Source organism: Moschus berezovskii, chromosome 4, assembly GCF_049115385.1.
Source record: "Moschus berezovskii isolate FMDL1 chromosome 4, NW_MosBer_1.0, whole genome shotgun sequence".
Taxonomy (NCBI): Eukaryota; Metazoa; Chordata; class Mammalia; order Artiodactyla; family Moschidae; genus Moschus; species Moschus berezovskii.
The window spans coordinates 96,888,919-96,915,656 of record NC_142463.1 but is presented as its reverse complement, the minus strand read 5'-3'; the positions used below and the strand labels follow the sequence as shown (position 1 = coordinate 96,915,656).

The 26,738-nt window shown below is 42.4% G+C and overlaps 1 long non-coding RNA gene and 1 other non-coding gene across 13 annotated transcripts in view; both read right to left on the bottom strand.

Moving 5' to 3' along the window:
• Nucleotides 1–913: 913 nt before the first annotated feature.
• Nucleotides 914–26,738, bottom strand: part of LOC129541691 (uncharacterized) — a 60,325-nt gene continuing 34,500 nt past the window's right edge. For 3 of the 12 annotated variants that reach the window (XR_016037270.1, XR_016037274.1, XR_016037277.1), the window contains 7 exons: nt 21,422–24,056; nt 21,166–21,331; nt 20,832–20,979; nt 17,950–18,189; nt 15,196–15,272; nt 13,650–13,808; nt 919–3,227 (listed from right to left, as the gene is read on the bottom strand). This is a non-coding gene — a long non-coding RNA (uncharacterized LOC129541691). Of the gene's footprint in view, nt 3,228–4,475; nt 4,955–10,266; nt 10,735–13,649; nt 13,809–15,195; nt 15,273–17,949; nt 18,190–20,831; nt 20,980–21,165; nt 21,332–21,421; nt 24,057–26,738 lie in introns of those variants that run through there. The other 9 variants (XR_016037278.1, XR_016037267.1, XR_016037271.1 and 6 more) reach the window with 9 other exon arrangements.
• TRNAA-UGC (transfer RNA alanine (anticodon UGC)) lies at nt 16,039–16,111 on the bottom strand. The gene has a single exon. It is a non-coding gene; the product is annotated as a tRNA-Ala (tRNA).

The following is a 26,738-nucleotide window of genomic DNA, read 5'->3' as shown; positions in this document are numbered from 1 at the left end:
GGTTTTGGTGTTACTTGATGGTGTTACTTCTCTTCCCCCTCCATGCAGGGAACCCAGAAATACTGAACCCTGCTCTTTCAGTGTCCCTTCTGGCCATTACTTTCCCAAGGGAGATCTCTGCAAGGCAAGGAAGAGCAACAAATGAGAATCAGTTGCTGAACCAGCACCTGGTAATTCTTAATGAGGGGCTTTCTGATAAGAGATGGAGCTTGAGCCTGTGGCTTAAGCCTCCAAGTCTGTGTTGGGGTCCTTTTTGCGTGTGTGTGCTTAATCACTCAGTTGTGTCCTACTCTTTCTGACCATTTGGACTATGGTCTCAAAATCTTTGGCATCTTGGTAGATAGAGAGCTCCAGGCCCAGAGAAGAGTATTAAATTCACATATCTTCCTAGCACAATGTTGAGGAAGAGATAAGAGACCTCATGGCTGCACATTAAAGAGAGATAAGAAATAGAAAGTACAAAAGAACAGGGCATGGGTACTGACTTGTCAACATAGTGATCCTCCCTACTAATAACTGGCTCTAATCAAAACCCTGGACAGAAAATAAGTTTATAGATATTCTTCCTTTGAGTTGGGGGAATTGATGAGAGCTACAGAGGGAGAGAGGCAGAATTCCCTCATGCATAGAGAGGAAATTTCCCATATAGCTTCTAACATCTGAAAAGAAGTCATTGCAGGTTTTTGACTCCTAGGAAGAAAGCCAACATTTCATGAATATCTATTATGCACTACATTGGGCTAAGAAAGTTTCCCTGGACCATATGTTGGGTTTCTTTAGTTGCAAGTAACAAAAATAATTCTGATCTATTTTTTAAAGCTGAAGAGGAAAGTTGTCAGGAATTTTTTGTCCTTAGTGTGTATACTATGATATATATATACACAGTCAAATTACTGTCTTAGAGCCACATTGGAGTCTTCATAAAATTGCTAGTCATATTGGGCAACCAGGCTCAGACATTCTGTAGTCAAAATCAATTTCAAAATCAAATTATCCCATCTTAGTCTAAGGGAGGACCCCTCAAGTCAGTTCCTAAGGCCTTTGAAATAACTTTAACAACTTTCTTGCTACCTGAATGACAAGATATTCTATGCCCAGCTTGTACATTTCCCTTCTCAAGCCTGGAATCCAACATTCTCTAAGGAGCTCTCGTTCAATTCAACGAGAAATGATATTTAGAGGATATAATCTGGGGAACTAGTGGTCTCATTGTTAGTAGATTGTTTCTATGTCTTTTCAATGGGTGGATACAGTATACATATTTATGTAATATATATTATATTGTATACAATGTAATATACATTATATAACACATATTTATATTAAATTAATACTAATTATAAATAAGTTATTCATTAAAATGCATTATGAGCTGATACTGATAGTTTCATTTGAATTCAGGACTACAGAGTTTTTATTTGGCGTTATCATCATCTTACATCCATATTTCCTTTCTCCCATATCTGAAGTTTTACTTCTCAAGGATACCTATTTGGGACTGAATTGTGTCCCTCCCAAATTTATATGTTGAAGCCTCAACGTCAATGAGCCTGTATTTAGAGATAAGACCCGTAGGGAGGCAATTAAGTTTAGCTAAGGTCATTAGAGTGGCACTTGTAAGAAAGTAAGAGATACAAGAGGGTACCCTCTCTGCTTGTGCACAGTTCAGTTTAGTTCAGTTGCTCAGTCATGCCCGACCCCATGGGCCACAGATTGCCAAGCTTCCCCGTCCATCACCAACTCCCAGAGTTTACTCAAACTCATCTCCATTGAGTTGGTGATGCCATCCAACCATCTAATTCTCTATTGTCCCCTTCTCCTCCTGCCTTCAATATTTCCCAGCATCTTTTCAAATGAGTCAGTTTTTCGCATCAGGTGGCCAAAGTATTGGAGTTTCAGCTCCAACATCAGTCCTTCCAATGAACACTCAGGATAGATCTCCTTTAGGATGGACTGGTTTGATCTCCTTGCAGTCCAAGGGACTCTCAAGAGTCTTCTCCAACACCACAGTTCAAAAGCATCAATTCTTTGGCGCTCAACTTTCTTTATAGTCCAACTTTCACATCCACACATGACTACTGGAAAAACCGTAGCCTTGATGAGATGGACCTTTGTTGGCAAAGTAATGTCTCTGCTTTTTAATATGCAGTCTAGGCTGGTCATAACTTTCCTTTCAAGGAGTAAGTATCTTTTAATTTCATGACTGTAGTCAACATCTACAGTGATTTTGGAGCTCCCAAAAATAAAGTCAGCCACTGTTTTCCCGTCTACTTGCCATGAAGTGATGGGACCAGATGCCATGATCTTAGTTTTCTGAATGTTGAGCTTTAAGCCAATGTTTTCACTCTCCTCTTTCACTTTCATCAAGAGGTTCTTTAGTTCTTCTGCACTTCCTGCCATAAGGGTGTCTTCCGTATGTCTGAGGTTATTGATATTTCTTCTGGCAATCTTGATTTCACTTTGTGTTTCCTCCAGCCCAGCGTTTCTCATGATGTACTCTGCATATAAGTTAAATAAGCAGGGTGACAATACACAGTCTTGACGTACTCCTTTTCCTATTTGGAACCAGTCTGTGGTTCCATGTCCAGTTCTAACTGTTGCTTCTTGATCCACATACATGTTTCTCAAGAGGCAGGTCAGGTGGTCTGGTATTCCCATCTCTTTCAGAATTTTCCACAGTTTATTGTGATCCACACAGTCAAAGGCTTTGGCATAGTCAATAAAGCAGAAGTAGGTGTTTTTCTGGATCTCTCTCGGTTTATCGATGATCCAGCAGATGTTGGCAATTTGATCTCTGGTTCCTCTGCCTTTTCTAAAACCTGCTTGAACATCTGGAAGTTCACAGTTCACATATTGCTGAAGCCTGGCTTGGAGAATTTTGAGCATGACTTTACTAGCGTGTGAGATGAGTGCAATTGTGCGGTAGTTTGAGCATTCTTTGGCATTGCCTTTCTTTGGGATTGGAATGAAGACTGACCTCTTCCAGTCCTGTGGCCACTGCTGAGTTTTCCAAATCTGCTGGCATATTGAGTGCAGCACTTTCACAGCATCATGTTTCAGGATTTGAAATAGCTCAGCTGAAATTCCGTCACCTCCACTAGCTTTGTTCACAGTGACTGTGCACAGAGGAAAGCCCATGTGTCGACACTGCAAGACGGCAGCTGTCCACAAGTCAGAAAGAGAGGCCTCATCACCCCAATGGCATCTTGACCTTGGACTACCAGCCTCTGGAACATGAGAAAATAAATTTCCGTTAAGCTACCCAGTCTGTGGTGTTTGTTAAGGCAGTCTTAGCAGACTAACACGGTAGTATCATTACTCCATTGCTTTTCCCACAGTGCACACACAATAATACCCTTGCTGCCACTAATAACAATTATCGTAAATAGTTTAAAATTTTTTAATGTAATTTTTTTTTTGTTCTTAAATTATATACAACTAGAGATATACACTCTGCTGCAATGGTAATTTTTGTTTTCTCTCTGCTTACTTTTATGTTTTCTCTTTCTCTTTTGTGCTTTATAATTTATCACAATGTATGTAGTTTTGCGTGTGTGTGTATTCCCACAAGATTTAATCCCATCAAGACTTAATGTGCTACTTGAATTTAAGGTTTACGTTTTTTAATAATTCTGAAAGTTGCACAGAAATTTTTTTCTTCGAATATTTATTCTCTGTCATTTTCTTTAATATTTTCTTTTGGAACTACAACTAATTGCTCTCAGTCTACTCTTGACTCTTTAAGTCTTTTTCACATTTTCTATTCCTTTAACACTTTGTTACATTCTGCCTAATTTTCTTAGATTTACCTTCTACTCCACAGTTGCCTCTTCAGTTGTCTTTAAATCTGCTGTTTAATTTTTCCTTTGAATTTTAATTTCAGTTACTAATTTTTCTTTTATAGCAATTCTTTTAAAATCTACCTCCTTTTATCTCTTAATCATTTAAAAATATTCATTGTGTAGTCTCTTTAGTTTGCATTATTTAACATTTGCAAGGTTGCTTAATCTCCTACTGTCAAGTCTACTGACTTTCCTAAATTGTGACTAGCTTTGCCACATATTAATTTTTTATCATAAGCTGATATTTAGTGAGGGATATTTCCCCTTTTGGGGCTTTCATTGTGCTCTAGATCAGATGTTGGCAAGCTTTTTATATAAAAAGCCAGGTAGTACGTATTCTGGGGCTTCCTTTGTGGCTCAGCAGAAAGAAGCCACCTGGCAATTCAGGAGACTCAGGTTTGATCCCTGGGTCAGGAAGATCCCCTGGAGAAGGAAATGGCAACCCACTCCAGTATTCTTGCTTGGGAAATCTCATAGACAGAGGAGCCTGACAGGTTACAGTTCATGGGGTCGCAAAGGAGTTGAACATGACTCAATGTCTAAACCGCCACCACCACTGTATATTATCTACTATTTCTCCATGTTGAAGGAAGGAAGAGATCCAAGTTAGCTTCCAAGTTGCCAGGAGAAATCTTAATCAGAAAACGTGTTGAATTTTATCCTCACTGGAAAAAAAGGACATCTCATGCTACATTATGTTAATGTGTTTTTCTGATTTCAGGTTATACTTGAATTTCTAGAATGAAAGTTTCTTGGTTGGGATGTACGAGTCATTTAATATACTATGAATTCAATTTAGTAGGTTTATGATTCCAGATTCATAAAGAAGTTTGCTCTAAGGATTGGTATGTTTTTCTCTCTTTTTTCCATCCTTCCTTCTTTCTTCTTTCTGTCTCTCCCTTTTTTTCTTTTTTCTGTAGATTTTGCATTTCAGTTGGGCTTTCCTAGTAGTTCAGCTGGTAAAGAATCTGCCTTCAATGCAGGAGTCCTAGGTTCGATCCCTGGGTTGAGAAGATCCCCTGGAGAAGGGAACAATTATCCAATCCAGTATTCCGGCCTGGAGAATTCCATGGACTTTATGGGGTCCATGGGGTCACAAAGTTGTCTCAGTTCTGTTAAAAAATTGGACAACTTTCTATATTTATCTTCTTAAAAACTTGATTCGATGGTTATCTTTTATACTTTACATCCAAATAAATAAGTCTTGGATTTTAAAAATCAATCCTGCTTTTTAAAAAAAATATATTTATTTTTAATTGGAGGACAATTGCTTTACAATATTGTATTGGTTTCTGCTATACATCAACATGAATCAGCCATAGGTATATATATGTCCCCTCCCTCTTAAATTTCCCTCCCACCTCAAATCCTGCTTTTTTGTTTTTGCAATATTTTGCTTGTTATCTTTATTGTTCCTTTCTCCTTTTAAAAGGATTTTTTATCCTTATTCTAACTTCTCGAATTGAATCAATAATGCAATTATTTTCATTCTTTCTTCAATAATGATGAAACTTAAAAGTTATCCATTTTTGCATTGGCTGCATCCAATTTCCTAACTTCGATGCACAGTGTGTAGGTATTCCTCTCTAAAAGAATGTTCTTTTCCCAGATCCTGACATGGTGAATTCTTCCTGACATTCAGAGCTCAGCTTAAATGGTATCTCAGAGGGGCTTTCCCAGCCAAAAGTACTACCATCCTCCCCAGGCACTCCTAGTCATATCACTCTGTTTCCTTTTGCTAAAGCAAGTATCACCCCCTGAAACTTCCTTGTTTTGCTGGTACTTCTTCATCAGCTATCTTCCCCTGCTGCTGCTGCTGCTAAGTCACTTCAGTCGTGTCCGACTCTGTGTGACCCCATAGACGGAAGCCCACCAGGCTCCCCCGTCCCTGGGATTCTCCAGGCAAGAACACTGGAGTGGGTTGCCATTTCCTTCTCCAATGTGTGAAAGTGGAAAGTGAAAAGTGAAAGTGAAGTCGCTCAGTCGTGTCCAACCCTTAGCGACCCCACGGACTGCAGCCTACCAGGCTCCTCCATCCATGGGATTTTCTAGGCAACAGTACTGGAGTGGCTTGCCATTGCCTTCTCCGTATCTTCCCCTACTCTAGTAAAATACAAGCCCGTGAGAACAGAGTTTGTCTTCTCAGTGCTGTGTGTCCTCCTATGAGACAATGTCTAGTATCTGATAGGTGATCACTAAGTGTTAATTGGGGCTTCCCTGGTGGCTCAGATTTTAAAGAATCTGCCTGTAAGGTGGGAGACCTGGGTTTGATCCCTGGGTTGGGAAGATGCCCTGGGGAAGGAAATGGCTACCCACTCCAGTATTCTTGCCTGGAGAATTCCACAGACAGAGGAGTCTGGCAGGCTACAGTCCATGGGGTCACAAAGAATTGAACACAACCGAACGACTTTCACTTTCAAGTGTTCATTACATGAATGCACCAAAAATATTCTCATTTCATTATTTTATAAATAGCATAATGTCATGTTATGTCAATTATACCTCAATTTGACTTTTTAATTAAAAATAACAAATAAAAATAGCCTGTATGTGTCATTTTTATTTCACTTTGTCATAATAACTGTTTGGGAGTTATTTAGCACTTCACCTCAAGTGGATGTTTTATTTGTTTGTTTAATTTTCAGTTTATCACTTTCTGATATGATAAAATGGTTCATATAAATTTTATGCTTTGAAACTTATTGAGTTCATCTTTGTGTCTTATTTATGATCACTCTTTGTAAATGTTCCACAGAAGCTTATAAAGATGTCATATTTTCTCCTTGTAAAAGAAAAATTCTATCTATGATTCAGATTTTTTTCTATGTTTTTGACAACTTTTATTTCAGCTGTCAAAATTTGAGATATGTGTGTTTAAAAGTCTCCTACAAATATTGTATTTCAAGTATTTTTCCCCTTATGTTTCTAGCATACTTTGTTATTGTTATAGAAAGCTTTCAGTGCTGAGATCTTTAGTGTAGAATGTATCTTTGTTGAGTATAAAATGTTCTTCTTTGACTCATTTAATGTTTTTTGACATGAATCCTATTTGTCTGAAACAAACTCCTCTGTTCTTTTTCTGAAGACAGAATCTGGGAACCTCTGATGGCTCCAGGAGCTCCTTTCCTGATATACAGCAAAAGATAAAAACAAAGCCTTAAGGACCATCTGAACTCCAAGGGGAATTAATGCACTGTATGTTTCAAACTCTTATCATGTAGGAAAAAAGGATGTATTGGTGAATCCTGCAGGAATGCTGAAATCGCAGTTTTTCTAGGGCCAGAAATTGCATACCTGTCAGCTAGCTTAGAAATGTCCTGTAGTGTCCAGACATCAAGACTCTTCCCCGAGTGATTACACCCTGGACGGTGTAACTGACCCTCTTGGAAGCTGTCCCTGGCACGGACTGTGATTTAAGATAGCTGGATTCTTAACATAGCTGAGAGAACAGGGTGAGGGGCAGGGTGAGGGGCAAGGTGTAGGAAGGCCTGGCTCCTGGGTGTCTGGGCAAGAAGTTCTGTTTCCCTTAGACTCCCCTGCTTCATTTGATTGGCAGGAGTCCCAAGCATCCTCATCCGCTCCCACTTTCCTAGTACTGAAACTGAATTATGGCCGTGGAAGATGTTTGAGAATGTTCATGATGCTCTTAAAATGGGGTGGAGCCCTGAGAAGTCATCATTCTCCATGAAACAAAACCCCAAATACCATTCAGATTGGGCCTTAACGGCAACTGGATATGGTAGCAAAATAAGAAGCAAGCAATAATGCAGTAGCAGAATCCTTGCTGAATGGCAGGACCCCTGTGTGTGATTCCCTATCACTGTTCCTGGCTTGCCACGGTCACTTCTCATTATGTGAAAATGGCCTGAGCAGGGCAAGGAGCCCCTCACTTTTTCAAGAGCCATCTGCAAATGGATGAGAAAAATGTGCTGGTTTGTGAAGTGCTGAGAGCTCTTTAGAAGAAAAAAATACAGCCTTTTTTTTTTTTTTTTTTAAGACAGAAAATGTGCAACTGAGTTGTAGTGGAAACTGGGATTTGCCACCAGGTGCCCCTTCCCTTTCATTGAATGGCTGGCTGGCCTGCTGCTGGAGATGCTATTGGCTGATCACCCTCTCTTGCCCCCCTGCAATGAGTCTCCCCACTCAAGTGAGCCCCTTTCTTGGGTTAGCTCACAACCAGTGACTGATCAGTAGCAAGTATAAAGCTCCTGTCACTTTGCTCCAACTCAGGAAACCCTGAAGGTCAGTTGGAGTCTGAAACTCCCTTGTGTCTTCTGATGCCTTCCCTGGGATGCTTTTAGGGGAAGCCCCAATACACAGGCCTTATAAAGTAGTGAGAATGATTTACCTCTTCCATGTTCTTCCTCCAGAAACTGAAGCACATCTTCAGTAAGCCATACCAATTTAAGGAAAAGCCACTTTTTGAAATGTGGATTTTTTTTTTTAAGAGTTAAATTGGAGGAAATTTTAACAACAGCTAACATTAATTTGCCTGCCAAAGCAGGAGATATAACAGCTGTAGCTTCAATCGTTGGGTGGGGAAGATCCCCTGGAGGAGGGCATGGCAACCCACTCCAGTGTTCTTGCCTGGAGAATCCCATGGACAGAGGAGCTTGGTGGGCTACATACAGTCCATGGGATCGAAAAAAGTCAGACACAACTGAAGCAACTTCACACACACATTGGTTTAACACTTAATAGTGGTAGTTTAGTCGTTCAGTCGTGTCCGACTCTTGCACTTAATATGCACTCGCTAAGTATTTTATGTACATTAACTCATTTGATTTTCAGAACAGTCTTCTGAGGTAGAGCCTCATATTAGCTTCATTTTATAGCTGTGAGAAACTAAGCTTGAAGAGGTTCAGCGATTTGCCTAAGATCACATCTAGGAAGTGGTGAGGTAAGACCTGAAACTCTGTTCTCTTTGACTCTAAAAACCTGACAAATGAACAACCACACACTATCACCTCTTAGAACTATGCTACAGCAAGCTTCCCTGCAACTCCCATAAATAATGAATTCTTTTGTAGCACTGACAAGAGAATTGGATTTGGGAGAAAAAAAGGATGGTGGATATAGTTTCTAGAAAAAAAAAAGGGGGGGGATACTAAGTACTGCGTAAATATTAAATCCTTCCTCTTGGTCTATTTTCTTCCATGTCTGTGAAAGGAACTGGAAATAGAATAAGAAGCATTATTCCAATATACAATTCATCAGGAATTTATAAAATATTCAAGACAGTAGTGTCCACAGAATGGGGCACCTTTAAAATAGTCCTTATCTGTTGCCTGAGAGGTAGGGGACTATTTATCATTTCAATGACCTCTGGTTTATGCAGATAGTGTTAAGCAAAATAACTTCTAGGACATTTTAAAAAATCTCTTCAAAAGAGAGTTAATTCTGTCAAGGCTGTTTTCAATGTTTCTATCCTTCCTGCCTGAGTGTTTCATGTGTTGGGCGGCACCATCCTAGCTGTACCCACTGTGGACTATGCCCTATGAAGTCTTGAAGCCCTGCTCACTTGAGCAGCTTTTGTATGCTCTGAAGAGATCCAGCTCCCAGCCTCCAGTGAGCAGAGGCAAATTTGCATTTCTACAAGGGCACTAAGACCCCCAGATACCAAGCAACACGAATATCAAGCACCACAGCATCTCTTTTTAAAAAAAATTTTTGGCCACAGTGCCCAGCTTGTGGAATCTTATTAACAATTCCCCAACCAGGGACTGACCCAGGATCTCTGCAGTGAAAGCGCAGAGTCCTAACTACCAACCATCAGGGAATTACCAGCATCTCTTTCCAAATTCCTTTCCATCCTTGCTGGGAATTTCAGTATCACCCAAAGCACTGGTTGGGCAGCATTTCAAAGAGTTTTCAATCACACTGAAGCCTTCACGGGCCCCATCAGGCACTGCAGGCCAGATCCCAGTCTTGGGCACATCATTTGTGGCTGCCTGACTGGCTGAGAAAGAACAGAACCAAGGTTTCTTTCAGGTCAGGGGCCACATTCTTATACCTGACCGTCTGAGCTGATGCTGGACCGTGTTCACCTCCTTACCCAACACTGCAGGCCTAGCACCTGAGCCATTCTTCCCTCTGTGCATGCTCACAGCCCCTGGCCATGCCCTGGAGCCCTCCAGGTCTCTGCTCTGTGGTTTGAGCAGCCTGCCAGGTATCCTGGATTTATCCATTCCCACTGGGAACTATGGGCTTCCCAGGTGGCTCAGTGGTAAAGAATCTGCCTGCCAATGTAGGAGATGCAGGTTCCATCCCTGAATCAGGAAGATCCCCTGAAGAAGGAAATGGCAACCCACTCCAGTATTCTTGCCTGGACAATTCCATGGACAGAGAAGCCCGGTGGGCTACAGTTCATGGGGTCACAAAGGAGTTGGACACTACTGAGCGACTATACAGCGGCAATGGGGAGCTGCAAGCAAGGACGCTGTGTTAAGTTAACCAAAAACACTCAGCAGAGGCCACGGAGTCACAGAAGATGCTGTGCCAGGAACTGGCCACAAGGGACTACAAGTGCTGGCCTCACTTGAGAGAGTTTTCTGGGTGGAGCTCTGATGGGGAACCTTCGGGTCATTATGATTCAGTTTATAATAGTGGCAGTGTTAACTTTTATTGAGTATTGATTATGTGCCTGGCAGACTTCTGAGCACTTCATCTACATGATGTCACCTAATCTTCCCAAGAACACTGTGAAATAAGACCAATATTTTCTTTGTTTTATGGATTAGGAAACCGAAGTTTAGAGAGGCATATTGCCCAAGGTCACAGACAGGGGCTGAGCCAGGATTCGCATTGGTCTGTCTTGCTGTAGTGTCCACCATCAACCTATGCTAAGCTGCGGCAGCTGTGTCAGCAGTTCATGGGCTGGGTTGTGTTTAGCCTGCGAGGGTTTTGAAAAACATTTAAAATGTGAGCCAATATTTTAAATGCAAGAGATTTCACTTATAAGCACGTACAAAATTCTACTATCTTTTAAAAGATGGGTCTGTCTGGTATCCTTGGTCCCTCAGTTCCAAAGGCTCCCATCTACCGGAGGTGAGTATTATTATTAGCTGCCTTGTTAGATGGAGGCTGTGCTCCCAGTTTCTACAGAACCTGGTCCAGCAGCCTGGTTCTGTTCACCTACCTGTGCGCCTCCCAAGTGCTCTTGAATTGCCCAGTGCTGTGAGACAGCCCCCTAGTCCTTGGTATGGGGGTGGCAGATATATCCCTGACCTTGTACTGCCTTGGAAACAGTTTGGGGCTAACACTCCTGTCCTCAGTTGGTTTGGAATAGAGAACACAGATGTAGGCTGGTGATGGTATGAAGCAACATGGCAGGTTACTAGTTTAGAGTTAACTTCAGTCAGTTTATCTCCAGGGCAGATGGTAGGATGAGAGGGTGGTTGGAAAGTTCTGGCAAGTAATTGGATCTGAAATTTACTCAAGGTTGTGCCACAGGCTAGTTGTGAAAGCTAGGTTGAGTCACTTTTCTCTGTACCTATAAAAGGGAGAGATTGAAGTTGATAAGCTGTAAGACAGGTATCAGCTCTGAAACTCTGCTACTGCTTGTAAGTCATACTGACTTTGAGAGCATCTCTTAAGGAGGGGAAAAATCTTTGTACAGATGAATGATTTCAGTGGGTACAGATGAAAGGTAGGTAGTAAACAACTCTGGCTGGCTTAGCTGAAGAGCCAAGGAGAGGTCATAGACCCAGCCCAGTGTAAAAAGGTGTGGCCTGAGTCTCTAGAACATTTTGGATATCAGAGCTTTCCTTTATTTTAGTTCAGGGTCAGGTTGGGGCTTGGTTCTTTATTTAGAAAACCATGATAGTCATCACTGAAAACAGTCCTTGCCAGAACAAACATCTCACCCCAAACAATATCACTGGGAAATATAACTATGTTAACAGATGGAATTTCACAATCTTTGAGAACATTCAGAGGAACTCACAAGAGTGTACCATTCTCTACTTTCTCTTTTAAAGCACACACCTTATCACACCTGTTTCTCAAATTAGAGTAACCTTGAAAATAAATAGTTATATAACAGATGGCACTAAAAGAATGAAAGATAAGCCAAGAGAAGAGGCATGAATCCAAGGAAAAAAAACCCTCATAATACATTTCTCTTGTACACTTTTTTGTACTTCTGGAGTCTTGTAATTCCCTCTGGCCCATTGGCATCTCTCAGTGTAAGTCTCACTGGCTTCTCAGAGTTAGCCCTGTTTTCTCTGGCAAAGGTGGTGTGTACAACCTGAAATTCTGTTGCTTATCTAAGAACTTGATCTCAGGTGTGACTTCCCAGTATCCCCCAAACTTGGGCAGGTTTGAGGGTAGATGTGGGGGACCTGCAGGAGAGGTGTGGCCTCTTATATGGACCCGATACCAACTGAAGCTCTCTGAGACCTCTGTGACGAGGCCAACTTGACTGGGACTAAGCCTCCTGGCTTGACTTTATAGAACCTGGCCTCTATATCCAGGGCCAGTTGACTTCCCTACTTGTGCTGGGGCCCATCACTTAATAGAATAAAAATTTTGATCCCATAGGTCTAAAGGTATGGGCAGAAAGAGAGAGACTGTGTTTCCAACAGGCTTCCTAGTGATGCTCATGCTGCTGGCCCACGGACTGCATCTTGAGCTGCAAGGTCTTTCACGGGCGGTTCTCACAGTGTGCTACCAGGAAGGCCAGCGGCAACAGCATCCCTGGGAATGTGTTAGAAATGCACACTCTTAAGCCCCACCCTTGACCTCCTGAATCAGAAACTGGGTATGTGACCCAGCAGCCTGTATTTTAACAAACACTTTAGGTTATTTGGGGTTTCCCTGGTGGCTCAGTGGTAAAGAATCAGCCTGCAATGCAGGAGACACAGGAGATGTGGGTTCGATCCCTGGGTGGGGAAGGTAACCTAGAGGAAGGCATGGCAGCCCTCTCCAGTACTCTTGCCTGGGAAATCCCATGGACAGAGAAGGCTGGTGGGCTCTAGTCCACAGCGTCACAAAAAGCCAGACATGACTGAAATGACTGAGCACGCATGCTACGTAATTTTGATGCATGCTAAAGTTTGAAAAAACACTGCCTATACTATGGGTACATGTTGAATTGTGTCCCTCCTCAAAGATATATGGAAGCTTTAATCTCTAGTACCTGTGAATGTGACCTTATTCAGAAATAGGGTCTTTGTAGATTCTATCAAGTTAAGACGAAGTCATTAGCGTGAGCCCTAATTCAATATGATAGTGCACTAGTAAGAAGATGACCATATGAAGACACAGATGCAGAGGGAGAAGATGGCCATGTAACAAAGGCAGCAGGGACGGGAGTGATCCATCTATAAGCCAAAGAATGCCAAACATGCAAGGAAAAAGCCAAAGCTGTAAGAAGTATTTTTGCCTACATGTTTTACAGGTGGTGAAGCCCTGCCAACACCTTGATTTTGAACTTCCAGCCTCCCCAACTGTGAGACTATAAATTTCTATTATTGAAGCAATCTGGTTTGTGGTAGCTTGTTACGGCAGCCCAAGGAAACTACAACTGTGAAAGGCTTTCCCTGCTCTGATGGAATAGCAGGTGTTGACAGGACCTGGATGCAAGAGTTTGACTGATAGGTAGAAGAATACAGAGAACGAAGTAGAAGAAAGTAAAAAGCAAACAGGAAGCAGTCATAATATAAGGTCAGAGGTAAGTGTGGTATTGATATTTTTAAAGATATTTGTAAGTTAATTTAACAAACATTTATTGAGTCCCTGGGAACATGATAGTGCTCAAGAAAAAATCCTTTCCTTAAGAAACAGCATGAGAAAACAGGCACTTACCATTCAAGGCAGCTGCTACTCTAAGGGGAAGTACAGAGAACTTTGGGATCAAGGCAGCCATAGACAGTTGTTCAGGTTGTACACTATGCAACATATCTCTGATGTCAGTGGTCTTCCTTAGGGTCCTATGGTTCATAACTGCTCAGTTGAAGGTGGTTACTACATTGGAAAGATTTAAGAAAGACATTTAATTCATTCTTGAGGAGGAATAAAAGTTTCCCAAGGGAAGTAGGATCTAAACTGAGACCTGAGGAGTGAGCAGAAATTAGTCAGGTGAAGGAAGATGAGTGTGGGGGATTAGAAAGGAAAGTGTTTAGGAAAAGAGCATATGCCAGACCGAAGGATGGTCAGAGTATCTGTGAGATGTGAGTCCAGTCAAGGACTCTGCAGGGAAGAAGTTAACTGTTAATTAAGGGGATCATCCTCTTTCATTAGAGCCTAGAGCCCTCCACGTAAGTTCTATTTTGTAGCAAGGCTTTCTTTGGTGACTCAAGTATCCCCCAAGGTAATCAAAGCTGGTATGTCTTGGTCATAAAACTGATGCAATTTGCTTGTAATAAAACAGATTGGATATCGCATGGGAGAGGAGAGGAGAAAAGAGGGTAAGATAAGACAGAATAGGATAGAAGGCAATGGTGTGTTCAAAGTGTCTGCGTATGTGGACTGAAAAACTGTAACCTCAACTTTCTTTTCTGGCTGGGAGTCCTATCCCTTTTTGCTCCAGTGAGGGTCAGGTACTGACGAGGCCATATTGAAGCTGGCTTGTGTTTTTACTGTATCCCCTTGGAAACCTGAGACTGTGCAAAGTCCATTCATATAGAAAGAAAGAACTCGTTCAAGTTCTACCCTTGGATCTAGAAAACTAGTCTTCTCCTTGGTGCTAAGGGTGAATTTCTAATTGCATTGTCCAAGCTGAGGGCTTGACACTAGTGTGGATGAGGTAGCCACAGCTCGGTGGGGCAGCCATGAGCCCAGGGTCAACTGGCCAGGCTGTTCCTAGTGACACAGGGTCTCCAGAGAGTGTGCTCGGTGCTTTTTCAGCAGCACATAGTAATTTCAGGTGAGAGTAGGCTATACTGAGCGCTGGGGCTGCAGATGGAGTGTGGGGTGAAGGTGAGGCTGGGGTACCAGGGGAGGCCCAGAGATCAGCACACAGGTGGAAAGCAAAAGAGCAGGTCACAGTCTCATTCCTGGACTTGGGACCTGAGGGCTCAGCTAAGGACTGGTTGCTTGTTTATAAGCTTCAGATTCCTTTTGGACCAACTGTTGCCATTTCCCCCAACATCAGAAATGCCAGGGATGAAAGAAACCTAAGGGTTATCATATACAAGAATCCTTAACTCCTGCCCTCTGTCTCTCCAGAGCTTTCCAGGCCTCCAGCCCACCAACACCTGGGCACCTGGAGGCAGCTCCCCCTTGCCTCCAGAGCACAGCTCTGCCTGTTAGAACTTTCCCTTTGAATTGAGAGAAAATTGATCTTTCTGTCGCTTTCCTCCATCTGTTGTCCTTTACTTGGAGAGTGTTGGCTTTTCCCCCTTTACTCTACCTTGCTGAGTGACCTTGGGTGAGCAATTCACCTTGGCTTTCTGTGCCTGTACCCTCTCTGCTGGTCCGAGAGAATTTCTGTCAAGATCAAATAAAATTATTATATGAAAGCACTTTGAACAAGTAGATCAGTCCTACAACGTAGCAAGCCCTGGTGGTTCTTGGTTTGTTTGGCGTTACCGTGTTTTGGCTCTCTTTGACTATGACTTCCCTGAGATCTGCCAGCTGACTCTGAGAACAGCTTATGTTCAGTGCCCAGTAGTTTCTGAGTGAGTCACTCACTGGTCTGACCTCCCCAAAAGGAAGGAAGAGAAAAGAAAGCGAGGACTCGGAAGCATTTTGGACCACATCCCTAAACATAGCACTAAGACACAATACACATCCAAGTTTTCTGAAAGGATGGGATTTGGTCCAGGTATCCCATCAAGGACTATGCCCTTATATATCCAAGAACTCTTCAACAGTGGTGCTTACACAAACCAGTCACTGAGGCCGCTTGAACTTCAGCTGGCACCTGCTTTGTTGCTGTATCAGCATCTCCTGAACCTTTGGTACTCGTGTCATTTCCTACTCATTGTCCCTGAGCCAATGATGCTGAGACACTGAAAATCATCAAAAAGTCCCACTGCTCCCAATTAAGAATCCCTGCTCCCAATTAAGAATCCCCTTCCCTCTAACCAAGAGTCAGGGCCCACAGCTACCTGCCATGATCCTACTCACCTGTAAAGAAATGACTCTAAATGCAGTATTTTCTCATTATTATTTTGGCTGCACTAGGTCTTCATTGCAGCATTCATGCTCAATAGTTTAGCTTGAGTACTTAGCTGAGGATGTGGGATCTTAGTTTCCTGACCAGGGATCGAACCTGGGCCCCCTGCATTGCAAGTGCAGTGTCTTCACCACTGGACTACCAAGGAAGTATCAGTAAGTGTTTTAATGAGTACAGGTTCCTTGCTCTGGAAGTATATTCCTAGCCATGGATGGACTTCCATCATTCAGTATTTGCTGAATGTCTTCTGAACACCAGACCCTATGTGATATGCTAGGAAATATGGATATATAAGCACAGCCCCTGACCTAAGGGAGCTTTCACTGAGGGAAGTCTTAGAGACATCTGAACTGTAAGTGCTCTGAAGGGCTGCAGGTGCTGTGACAGACTGAAGTGTAGGAAACAATAGGGGACCCAGGGAGGAAGGAATCTGGGCTGTCTGAACAGGGTAGTGTAGGGTAGCGTGAATCAGAGAAATTACCATAGAAATGCGATGTTCACAATTGAGTCTTTAAAGAATGTGTACTTAGTGTGGTTGGAGGTCTGAGGCAGTAAACCATTTATCTGAAGCATAAACTCTAGTCACATGTCAAGGTTGGCAGTCCCATTGGATGCAATCTGATTTCTCCATTGCTTGGTTGAGGAGTGGAACCTGGATTTCAGCTCTGTGGCACTCAACAACAGCTGCCATATTCTCATTTGGAGGCTATTTTCTTTGTATTCTCGTGTCAGTTTCTGAATCCCACTAATATAGGACTTTCCCAAGGTAGTAACTGCATGTGTGTCTGTACCCCCACTTATCCAGTTAGGTTGTGACTGTCTTGAGAGAAGAGTCTAGGTGTCTCTTTGTTACCCCTTCATTCTACAAACATTTTTTGGGCCCCACTAGTGCCAAGCCCTATGATAGCGCTGCAGATACAGCATCGAATAAGACAGATGTGGTTTCTGTCCTCATGGAGTTTCCATTCTAGCAGAGAAGATGGTCATTAGACAAACAATCAATTGCAGGTGTGAGCAGAGCTTTGAAAGGAAAAGCCCACCTTGGTGTCACAGGGTAAAGCAGGGGACCTGATCTGGTCAGAAGATCCCACGCAGGTGACCCAAAAGGATGTTTAATCCTGAATACACTCATCGTCAATTCTTGTCTGACTGGGTTTACACCTTGGTGCCGTGATCTAATGGACTTTCCAGGTGGGACTAGTGGTAAAGAACCCACCTGCCGATGCAGGAGACATAAGAGAAATGGGTTTGATCCCTGGGTCAGAAAGATCCCCTTGATGAGGCTATGGCAACCCCCTCCAGTATTCTTGCCTGGGAAATCCCATGGACGGAGGAGCCTGATGGGCTACGTACGGTCCATGTGGTCACAAAGAGTCAGAAATGACTGAAGCTACTTAGCACACACTCCATGCTCTCATGTCTACCCTCCAGTTCCAAATTCTGCAAAAACTCCAGTATTTATTCTTCCCTCCTCCTCTTTCTTCTTCTTCTTCATAATAAAATACCAAGATTTATCTGAACAAAAGGTCATCCAGGAAGCAACCGCATTTCCCAGCCTCCCTTGAAGCTAGGAGAGACATACGACTACTTTCCTGCTGCTGGAACATGAATGCGAGTGATGTGAGCAACATCAGTACTATATTCTTTAGAGAGAAAAGGGCTTGTGCTCCACTCCCCATTTCCTACTGTGTGGGAAAGAACAGCGACTGCAATGGCCACCTTAAACCAAAGATGGGAGCTACCTCTGAGGATGGGAGAGCTGCCCAACGCCTGTATATCTAGATCACCTTGGGCAACCGTGCTGTGTGTCTGCTCTAGACATCCCGCCCATCTGTGAACCTCCCAACAACAAGAGTTAAACTTCTGCCTTTTTGAGCCACTGTATTTTGGGTCTCTTTGCGGGGAAGTTAAGCCTATAAACTGACTCACATCTAGGGTCTGTTTTCAGCATGTCTTTAGCTTAGCAGGGACCACAAAGGCATTTACCCGATTTGTCATCGTCTGTGAATCGTTAAAGCATGAGGTTTCTCTCTCCTCAGTTTGAGCACATCATGGGCCCCATCTGGCTGTGGTTCCTTGAACTCTTCTTCCCTCTTTCTGTGCTTACTTGTTCCTCTTTCCTCATTCAGGTGCTCTAAAAATCTGAAGGAGAATGAAAGTCACACTGTCACGGGGTTGGTTTTGTTTTTTTTTTTGGCCAGGTCACAATGCCTTCAGAAGAGTGGCCTAGGAGAGAAAAGGGCTGTGAATGAGATTCTGAGATGAAGAGGAAAGCCTTAATTACCTGAAACTTGGCGAATCACAGCTGTCTATTAATGAGAATGCTTCTACCACATCTTTAGAAAGAAGAAAACTGCAACCAAATAAGCTGTTGTGGAGAGATTCATTCAAAAAACCAATTTTCTAAGCTTGTGCTAGAGTTTCAACCCAACTGACTCTTCTCCCATGGTGGCAGCCACAGCCCAGTGGGAGATGGGATGGGAATTTGTCATAATGGCTTTGAGGCTGTCCTTTCAACCTTGCTTTATTCCTGCTTTCATATCATGGGAAAATGGGCTATAAGGTCCATCTATTATGCTTAAAAATATTCTACAAATATGCAAGGCTACTTGTATAATGACATTGGTCTGATGTTGTTTTCATTAGTAAAACAATGAAACCAATATAAATGTGTGTCAATAGGAAGAAACTTAAATTTTAAAGTATAGCTTATCTTACAAAGAAAACAAAGCCAGTCACTTCAAAGGAGATAGTTTTCTGTGGACTGACCTGCAAAAATGTGCATGATGTGTATGTGTTAGCAAAACAATTGGTTTTAAATAAAAATGAACAACTGATGTTTATGTATATATTTTCATATGCCTAGAAAAACAGACTGGGAGGACATGCATGAAATTATTAATAATGGTTACCTCTGGAAAATAGAATCAGGGGAGATGAGGGTAGGTTTTCATATTTTACTCTATAATAATTCTATGGCGTTTGTTTTTATAGTAGTAGAATTTCCCTGTAAGGCAGAGATCATACTTATCCTGCTCATTGCGCATTCATAGAGAAAATATGGGAGTGATCAATGACAGTGACAGTAATAATAATAACAATTATTATTATTATTATATAGGTTATGTAGCATTTACAATACAGTAAGTACCATCCTTTGGATTTTATATATATTAATATATCTAATTTTCATAAATATGCTATGCAGTAAGTACTTTATCATCTCCATCTTACATATTTTTTTCTTTTTCTTTTTTTTAAATTTAATAAATGGTACAAAGCACAATGCCAAAAACATTAACAGTTAAAATTTCACCAAATGAAAAAATACTATAGAATACACAGTTGTAAAAAGCTACATTAAGTTATTTTACAACTGCCTCAAGCTGCAAAAAGGAAAAAAACCCATCTTACATATAAAGAGACAGAAGCACAGAGAGGGTAAGCAAGCTGTCCAGGGTAACCAAGTGACAGCTGGCACTGAATCCAGGGGGTCTGGCTCCAGAGATTATTCTTAATCACTCTATGTTACAGTGATTAATGGATGTAATGAATGAATGCTAAATTTTTTAAAAAATGTTTTTTGGCTAAGTCTCTGATAAGTAGAAGAATCAACGAACCAGTGAAGTTCATTCCCAGAGCATTCTGCTTAATCAAGGTTCTACAATTTATCTTTCATTGCAAGGTAATGGGCTGTTTATACTCAGAGCCTTCCAAAAGCTGAGAAGACACTGATGTTAACAGTTGTTGATGAGTGACTGGGAAAGGCTGAATGTTTTAATTTAAAGTAAGTGAAAGGATTAATTGCTAGCAAATTAAAAGGCTTCATCTGCCATTTCTCTGTTCCTCGGTTTTCTATCTTCCACCCAGAACAATAACAGGGGCGTTGCAAGCACAAGTGTGACTGCCTGGCTTTTCCTGTCTAAGCAGCCTGGTTTTGCAGCTTGTGCTTACATCTGGGGATCTGGAAAGGTGGGAAAGAACTCTGTACTCCATACAGTACATAGAGATGTACTTAAGGGACTCACAGGAACCCCCACCCCTCCACTCAGGGAAAAAGGCTAAAGCATAGACTATGAGTTCTTGGAGTAGAGGAATTAGATTTCATTCCATTTTTATCCTCTGCATCTCAGAGTGCCTGGCACCCAGCACAAGTTTTACATAGGAAAGGTTATCGACACTGTCTGACCAGGAGAAATTTTGATGGTATAGAGGAAGCGCTAAGAAAAGTAATAAACACTCCTTGATTGAAATAGTTTTCTGGATCTGCAAATAACATTCATTCAGCAGTTATGAGCACATACTCTTTGCAAAGCCTATTACTAGATACCGGTGGACACAAAATAGTCTGTCTTCAAGAAGCTTAAAATGAAGTCTGAGAGATATACACATGGCGTCAGCACTCTGACTTTATTTTTTTTTTTTTTGCATTGACTCCATAGATCAAACTTACAAGCTTAGAGTTGTTTATAGCCTTTCTTCATTATCCTTTTAATGTCCATGTAGTGATGTTTCCTCTTTCACTTTCGTTATTATTAATAGCAATTGTTTATTCTCTTTTTTCTTAGTTAACCTGGCCTAAGGCTTAATGATTTTATTGATCTTTTCAAAGAACTAGCTTTTGGTTTTATTTATTTTTCTCTATTTATCTCCTATATTCAATTTCATTGATTTCTGCTCTGATTTTTATTATTTTATTTCTTTTCTTCTGCTTGTTTGTACCATTTATTTCATTTATATATAAGCATACATAAGCATATGTATGTATATATAAGCATGTATAATCAAATATTTGGGGCTAGTATTTTGAACAAACTGTTACCTGTTGCATCAATTAAGAATAAGAAAAATAAAAGTTTTTATTTTACCTTCATTATTCATTCTCCAATGTTCTTTCTTTATGTAGATTCAAGTTTTTGTACTATTTTTCTTCTCCATGAAGAATTTCTTTTAACATTTCTTACAAGGCAGGTCTATTGGCAACAGTTTCTTTGATTTTTGTTTGTTTGATAAAGCCTAGAATGAGAAAACGTTTGTAAATTTGAAGTCAAGGAAAAGCTCTCTCTCTCCCTTTCTCCCTCTCTACTCTCCACTACCTCTCTCATCATAAAGATTATTCAGGAGTAATTTTGTGGATATATGAGATTTGTATACATGTGGGAACTGAATATTGGCAATACATGGGGAACAAATTTAAATTACTTCTCCAGGACGATTGAATGTGGCTTCCTGGCAGAGTGGAGATTGGTTTATCTGTGCGCAGTTGAGTTGAAGGTTTGTTTGCAGAGAAATCACTCTTCCATGGAACATCAGAAGAAGAACCCACAGAAAAAAAAGACATATCAACGTGCTTAATGGGACTAATGACCTGGGGGAAAGAGAAGAGAGCTTAAGTTAACAATCGTGCTGGCTATTGATCTTTCCGAGTCTTATAGAAACGGCACAGGGCACTACTTACCTGAGACACAGAACTGTGATGGAGTTAGAAAGGTACCAGGACAAAATTTGTGCCCCTTGCAATTTGGTCTTCCTCAGAGTAGATCTGTGCAAGCACTGCAGTTCTGAAAAGTAAAATTATTAGCTGCGCAGTTGTGTTCTACTCTTTGTGACCCCGTGGACTGTACCCCCATGGACTATAACCTGCCAGACTCCTCTGTCCATGGGATTCTCCAGGCAAGAATACTGGAGTGGGTTGTTGTTCCCTTCTCCAGGGGATCTTCCCAACTGAGGGACTGAACCTCTATCTCTGCATCTCCTGCATTGGCAGGCGGGGCTCTTTACTAGCTGAGCCACCAGGAAGTTAAAAGGACACCCCAATTCTCAGATTGTTTCCAATCAGAATATTGACACTTCATTGACTATTTTTCATGAATATCTTAGTCTTTGGGAAGACAGCACAGTGTAGGGGAGGCCTTGGTGTCAGACTGCCAGTGTTCAAAACTCATCAGCTATGTAATCATGGACCAGGAAGCTTTATGTGGATGGTAATATATTCAAAGGGCATTGTTAAGATTAAATGAGATGATATATGTAAACTATGTGGCAATCCATAAATCCTCAATAACTGCTAGCTATTATCATGTTCCATAGTAACAACAAGGAGTAATGTGTGCTGCTGCTGCTCCTGCTAAGTCAATTCAGTCGTGTCCGATTCTGTGCAACCCCATGGACTGTAGCCCACCAGGCTCCGCCATCCCTGGGATTCTCCAGGCATGAACACTGGAGTGGGTTGCCATTTCCTTCTCCAGTGCATGAAAGTGAAAAGTGAAAGTGAAGTCGCTCAGTTGCGACCCCATGGACTGCAGCCCACCAGGCTCCTCCATCCATGGGATTTTCCAGGCAGGAGTACTGGAGTGGGGTGCCATTGCCTTCTCCGGAGTAATGTGTACAGGACCTTAATTTACCAAGTGTTTCATGTGAATGTTCCCCGATGAAGCACTGTCCTTAAGAGTCAAACCTCTGGTCTCATACAGACCTGAGTTCAAATACTGGCTCCCTTCCCACCAGTCTTGCAAACATAAGCAAACAAGTTAGCCTCTAAGCTTTAGTTTCTTTATGTGAAAAATGGGATAACAGTACAGCAGATGTATAAGGTAGTTGTGAAGATTAAACAATGTAAATTGTTCAGCACATACCAAGTGCTTGATAAATGTCAGCAATTACTTATCTTCCCATTTCTCCTCCTAATAGCTCTGCTCTGAGGGACCTATGACTCTGTACATTAGAGTTTTCCATGTTAGTTTGACTGCAAACATCCACCACATTGACTTCCCTGTAGCTCAAATGTGATGCAGGAGACCAGGGTTTGATCCCTGGATCAGAAAGATCCCCTGGAGAAGGGAATGGCAATCCACTCCAGTATTCTTGCCTGGAGAATTCCATGGACCGAAAAGACTGGTAGGCTACAGTTCGTGGGGTCGCAAAGAGTTGGACATGACTGAGCGACTAACACACACATAAGCATCCACAGTGGGACTTAGATCACACTCCGCACAAGCCCAGCACCTGGCTGAGAACACTCTCCAGCGGTGATGTAAGGGAGATGTTTCAGAAAATGAACTGGAGATGACTAAGGAGAAACACCTGTACCTAAGCCAGGACTGAAGATTCTAGTGCCAGAAGCTGTAAAGCCAGCAAGGGAGGTCTGGAGGGAGGACTCTCCTTGAATCTGGTATGGTGACACAGTGATGATCATTTCACCTCCCTAAATAGGGACATGGAAGTAAACCTTCCCTTCTGGTCTTGTCTTTGCTTATCAGGAATAAAGGCTGGGAGATGAGGATAGGCTCCAGATGTGTCCAGAGGCTCTTGGATGTACTCAGAGCTCTGCAAAGTGTGTCTTAAGTTGAGAGTGCAGAACATGGACTCATAGGAGTGGGGTCAGCCAAGACCTCTTGGATCAACCCCTGAGATGTTAACAGAAAGGCGTGCCTCAGCTCTGAGATCTGCTGAGTAAGAGACTGTTGCCTTCTTGCGTATGTGCTGTCACTTCAGCCTTGTCTTCTCTTTGCTACCCCATGGACTGTAGCCCACCAGGCTCCTCTGTCCATGGAATTCTCCAGGCAAGGATACTGGAGTGGGTTGCCATTTCCTCCCCCAGAGGATCTTCCTGACCCAGTAATGGAACCCACGTCTCTTATGTCTCCTGCATTGCCAGGCGAGTTCTTTACCTCTAGCAGCACCTGGGAATTCCTGTTGTCTCCTTGAGGGGCCTATAGCAATTGCCAGCAAGAGACAGGAAGGGACTGGCTTTTATTTCTATTGAGCCAATCCTTCACCCGCCTCCAGTTCACTTTCTTTTCCCATCTCCAGTTACCTCCCAAATTGCACTTCCCCAGACTCTGTGTTTCTCTTACCTTGGTCGTGGGATCTCTTCACAGCTGCTCCAGCAAAGCGCAGCCCTGCACCTTACCTTGGAGGAGGGGTATCTCCTCACGGCCGCCCCTCCTGACCTTGAACGTGGAGTAGCTCCTCTTGGCCCTCCTGTGCCCGCGCAGCCACCGCCTCTTGGACTTGGGGTAGCTCCTCTCGGCCGCGCTTCTGCGTGTGGTCGGTTGTGCAGCCGTCTCTGTCTGTGCGGCTGGAGCCGGCATCTCAGAGAAACACAAATAAGAAGATAGGTATTGCGAGGGGGCATCAGAGGGCAGACACACTGAAATCATAATCACAGAAAACTAGTCGATCTGATCACATGGACCACAGCCCTGTCTAACTCAGTGAAACTAAGCCATGCCGTGTGGGGCCACCCAAGACGGGCGGGTCATGGTGGAGAGGTCTGACAGAATGTGGTCCACTGGAGACAGGAATGCAAACCACTTCAGTATACTTGCCTTGAGAACCCCATGAACCGTATCAAAAGGCAAAATGATAGGATACTGAATGAGGAATTCCCCAGGTTGGTAGGTGTCCAGTATGCTACTGGAGATCAGTGGAGAAATAACTCCAGAAAGAATAAAGGGATGGAGCCAAAGCAAAACCAATACCCAGTTGTGGATGTGACCAGTGATAGAAGCAAGGTCTGATGCTGTAAAGAGCAATACTGCATAGGAACCTGGGATGTTAGGTCCATGAATCAAGGCAAATTGGAAGTGGTCAAACAGGAGATGGCAAGAGTGAACGTAGACATTCTAGGAATCAGTGAACTAAAATGGACTGGAATGGGTGAATTTAACTCAGACGACCATTAAATCTACTACTGTGGGCAGGAATCCCTTAGAAGAAATGGAGTAGCCATCATGGTCAACAAAAGAGTCCGAAATGCAGTACTTGGATGCAATCTCAAAAACGACAGAATGATCTCTGTTCGTTTCCAAGGCAAACCATTCAATATTACAGTAATCCAGGCCTATGCCCCAACCAGTAACTCTGAAGAAGCCGAAGTTGAACGGTTCTACGAAGACCTACAAGACCTTTTAGAACTAACACCCAAAAAAGATGTCCTTTTCATTATAGGGGACTGAAATGCAAAAGTAGGAAGTCAAGAAACAACTGGAGTAACAGGCAAATTTGGCCTTGGAGCACGGAATGAAGCAGGGCAAAGGCTAATAGAGTTTTGCCAAGAGAATGCACTGGTCATAGCAAACACCCTCTTCCAACAACACAAGGGAAGACTCTACACATGGACATCACCAGATGGTCAACACCAAAATCAGACTGATTATATTCTTTGCAGCCAAAGATGGAGAAGCTGTATACAGTTAGCAAAAACAAGACCGGGAGCCGACTGTGGCTCAGATCATGAACTCCTTATTGCCAAATTCAGACTTAAATTGAAGAAAGTAGGGAAAACCAGTAGACCATTAAGATATGACCTAAATCAAATCCCTTTTGATTATACAGTGGAAGTGAGAAATAGATTTAAGGGACTAGATCTGATTGATAGAGTGCCTGATGAACTCTGGACGGAGGTTCATGACATTGTACAGGAGACAGGGACCAAGACCATCCCCATGGAAAAGAAATGCAAAAGAGCGAAATGGCTGTCTGAGGAGGCCTTACAAATAGCTGTGAAAAGAAGTGAAAAGCAAAGGAGAAAAGGAAAGATATAAGCATCTGAATGCAGAGTTCCAAAGAATAGCAAGGAGAGATAAGAAAACCTCCCTCAGTGATCAATGCAAACAAATAGAGGAAAACAACAGACGAATAAAAACAAGAGATCTCCTCAAGAAAATTAGAGATATCAAGGGAACATTTCATGCAAAGATGGGCTCGATAAAGGACAGAAATGGTATGGACCTAACAGAAGCAGAAGATATTAAGAAGAGGTGGCAGGAATATACAGAAGAACTGTACAAAAAAGATCTTCATGACCAAGATAGTCACGATAACATGATCACTGACCTAGAGCCAGACATCTTGGAATGTGAAGTCAAGTGGGCCTTAGAAAGCATCACTACGAGCAAAGCTAGTGGAGGTGATAGAATTCCAGTTGAGCTATTTCAAGTCTTGAAAGATGATGCTGTGAAAGTGCTGCACTCAATATGCCAGCAGATTTGAAAAACTCAGCAGTGGCCACAGGACTGGAAGAGGTCAGTCTTCATTCCAATCCCAAAGAAAGGCAATGCCAAAGAATGCTCAAACTACTGCACAATTGCACTCATCTCACACGCTAGTAAAGTCATGCTCAAAATTCTCCAAGCCAGGCTTCAGCAGTATGTAAACCGTGAACTCCCAGATGTTCAAGCAGGTTTTAGAAAAGGCAGAGGCACCAGAGATCAAATTGCCAACATCCGCTGGATCATGGAGAAAGCAAGAGAGTTCCAGAAAAACATCTATTTCTGCTTCATTGACTATGCCAAAGCCTTTGACTGTGTGGATCACAATAAACTGTGGAAAATTCTGAAAGAGATGGGAATCCCAGACCACCTGACCTGCCTCTTGAGAAACCTGTATGCAGGTCAGGAAGCAACAGTTAGAACTGGACATGGAACAACAGACTGGTTCCAAATAGGAAAAGGTGTACGTCAAGGCTGTATATTGTCACCTTGCTTATTTAACTTATATGCAGAGTACATCATGAGGAACGCTGGGCTGGAAGAAGCACAAGCTGGAATCAAGATTGCAGGGAGAAATATCAATAACCTCAGATACGCAGATGACACTACCCTTATGGCAGAAAGTGAAGAGGAACTCAAAAGCCTCTTGATGAAAGTGAAAGAGGAGAGTGAAAAGGTTGGCTTGAAGCTCAACATTCAGAAAACAAAGATCATGGCATCTGGTCCCATCACTTCATGGGAAACAGATGGAAAAACAGTGGAAACAGTGTCAGACTTTAT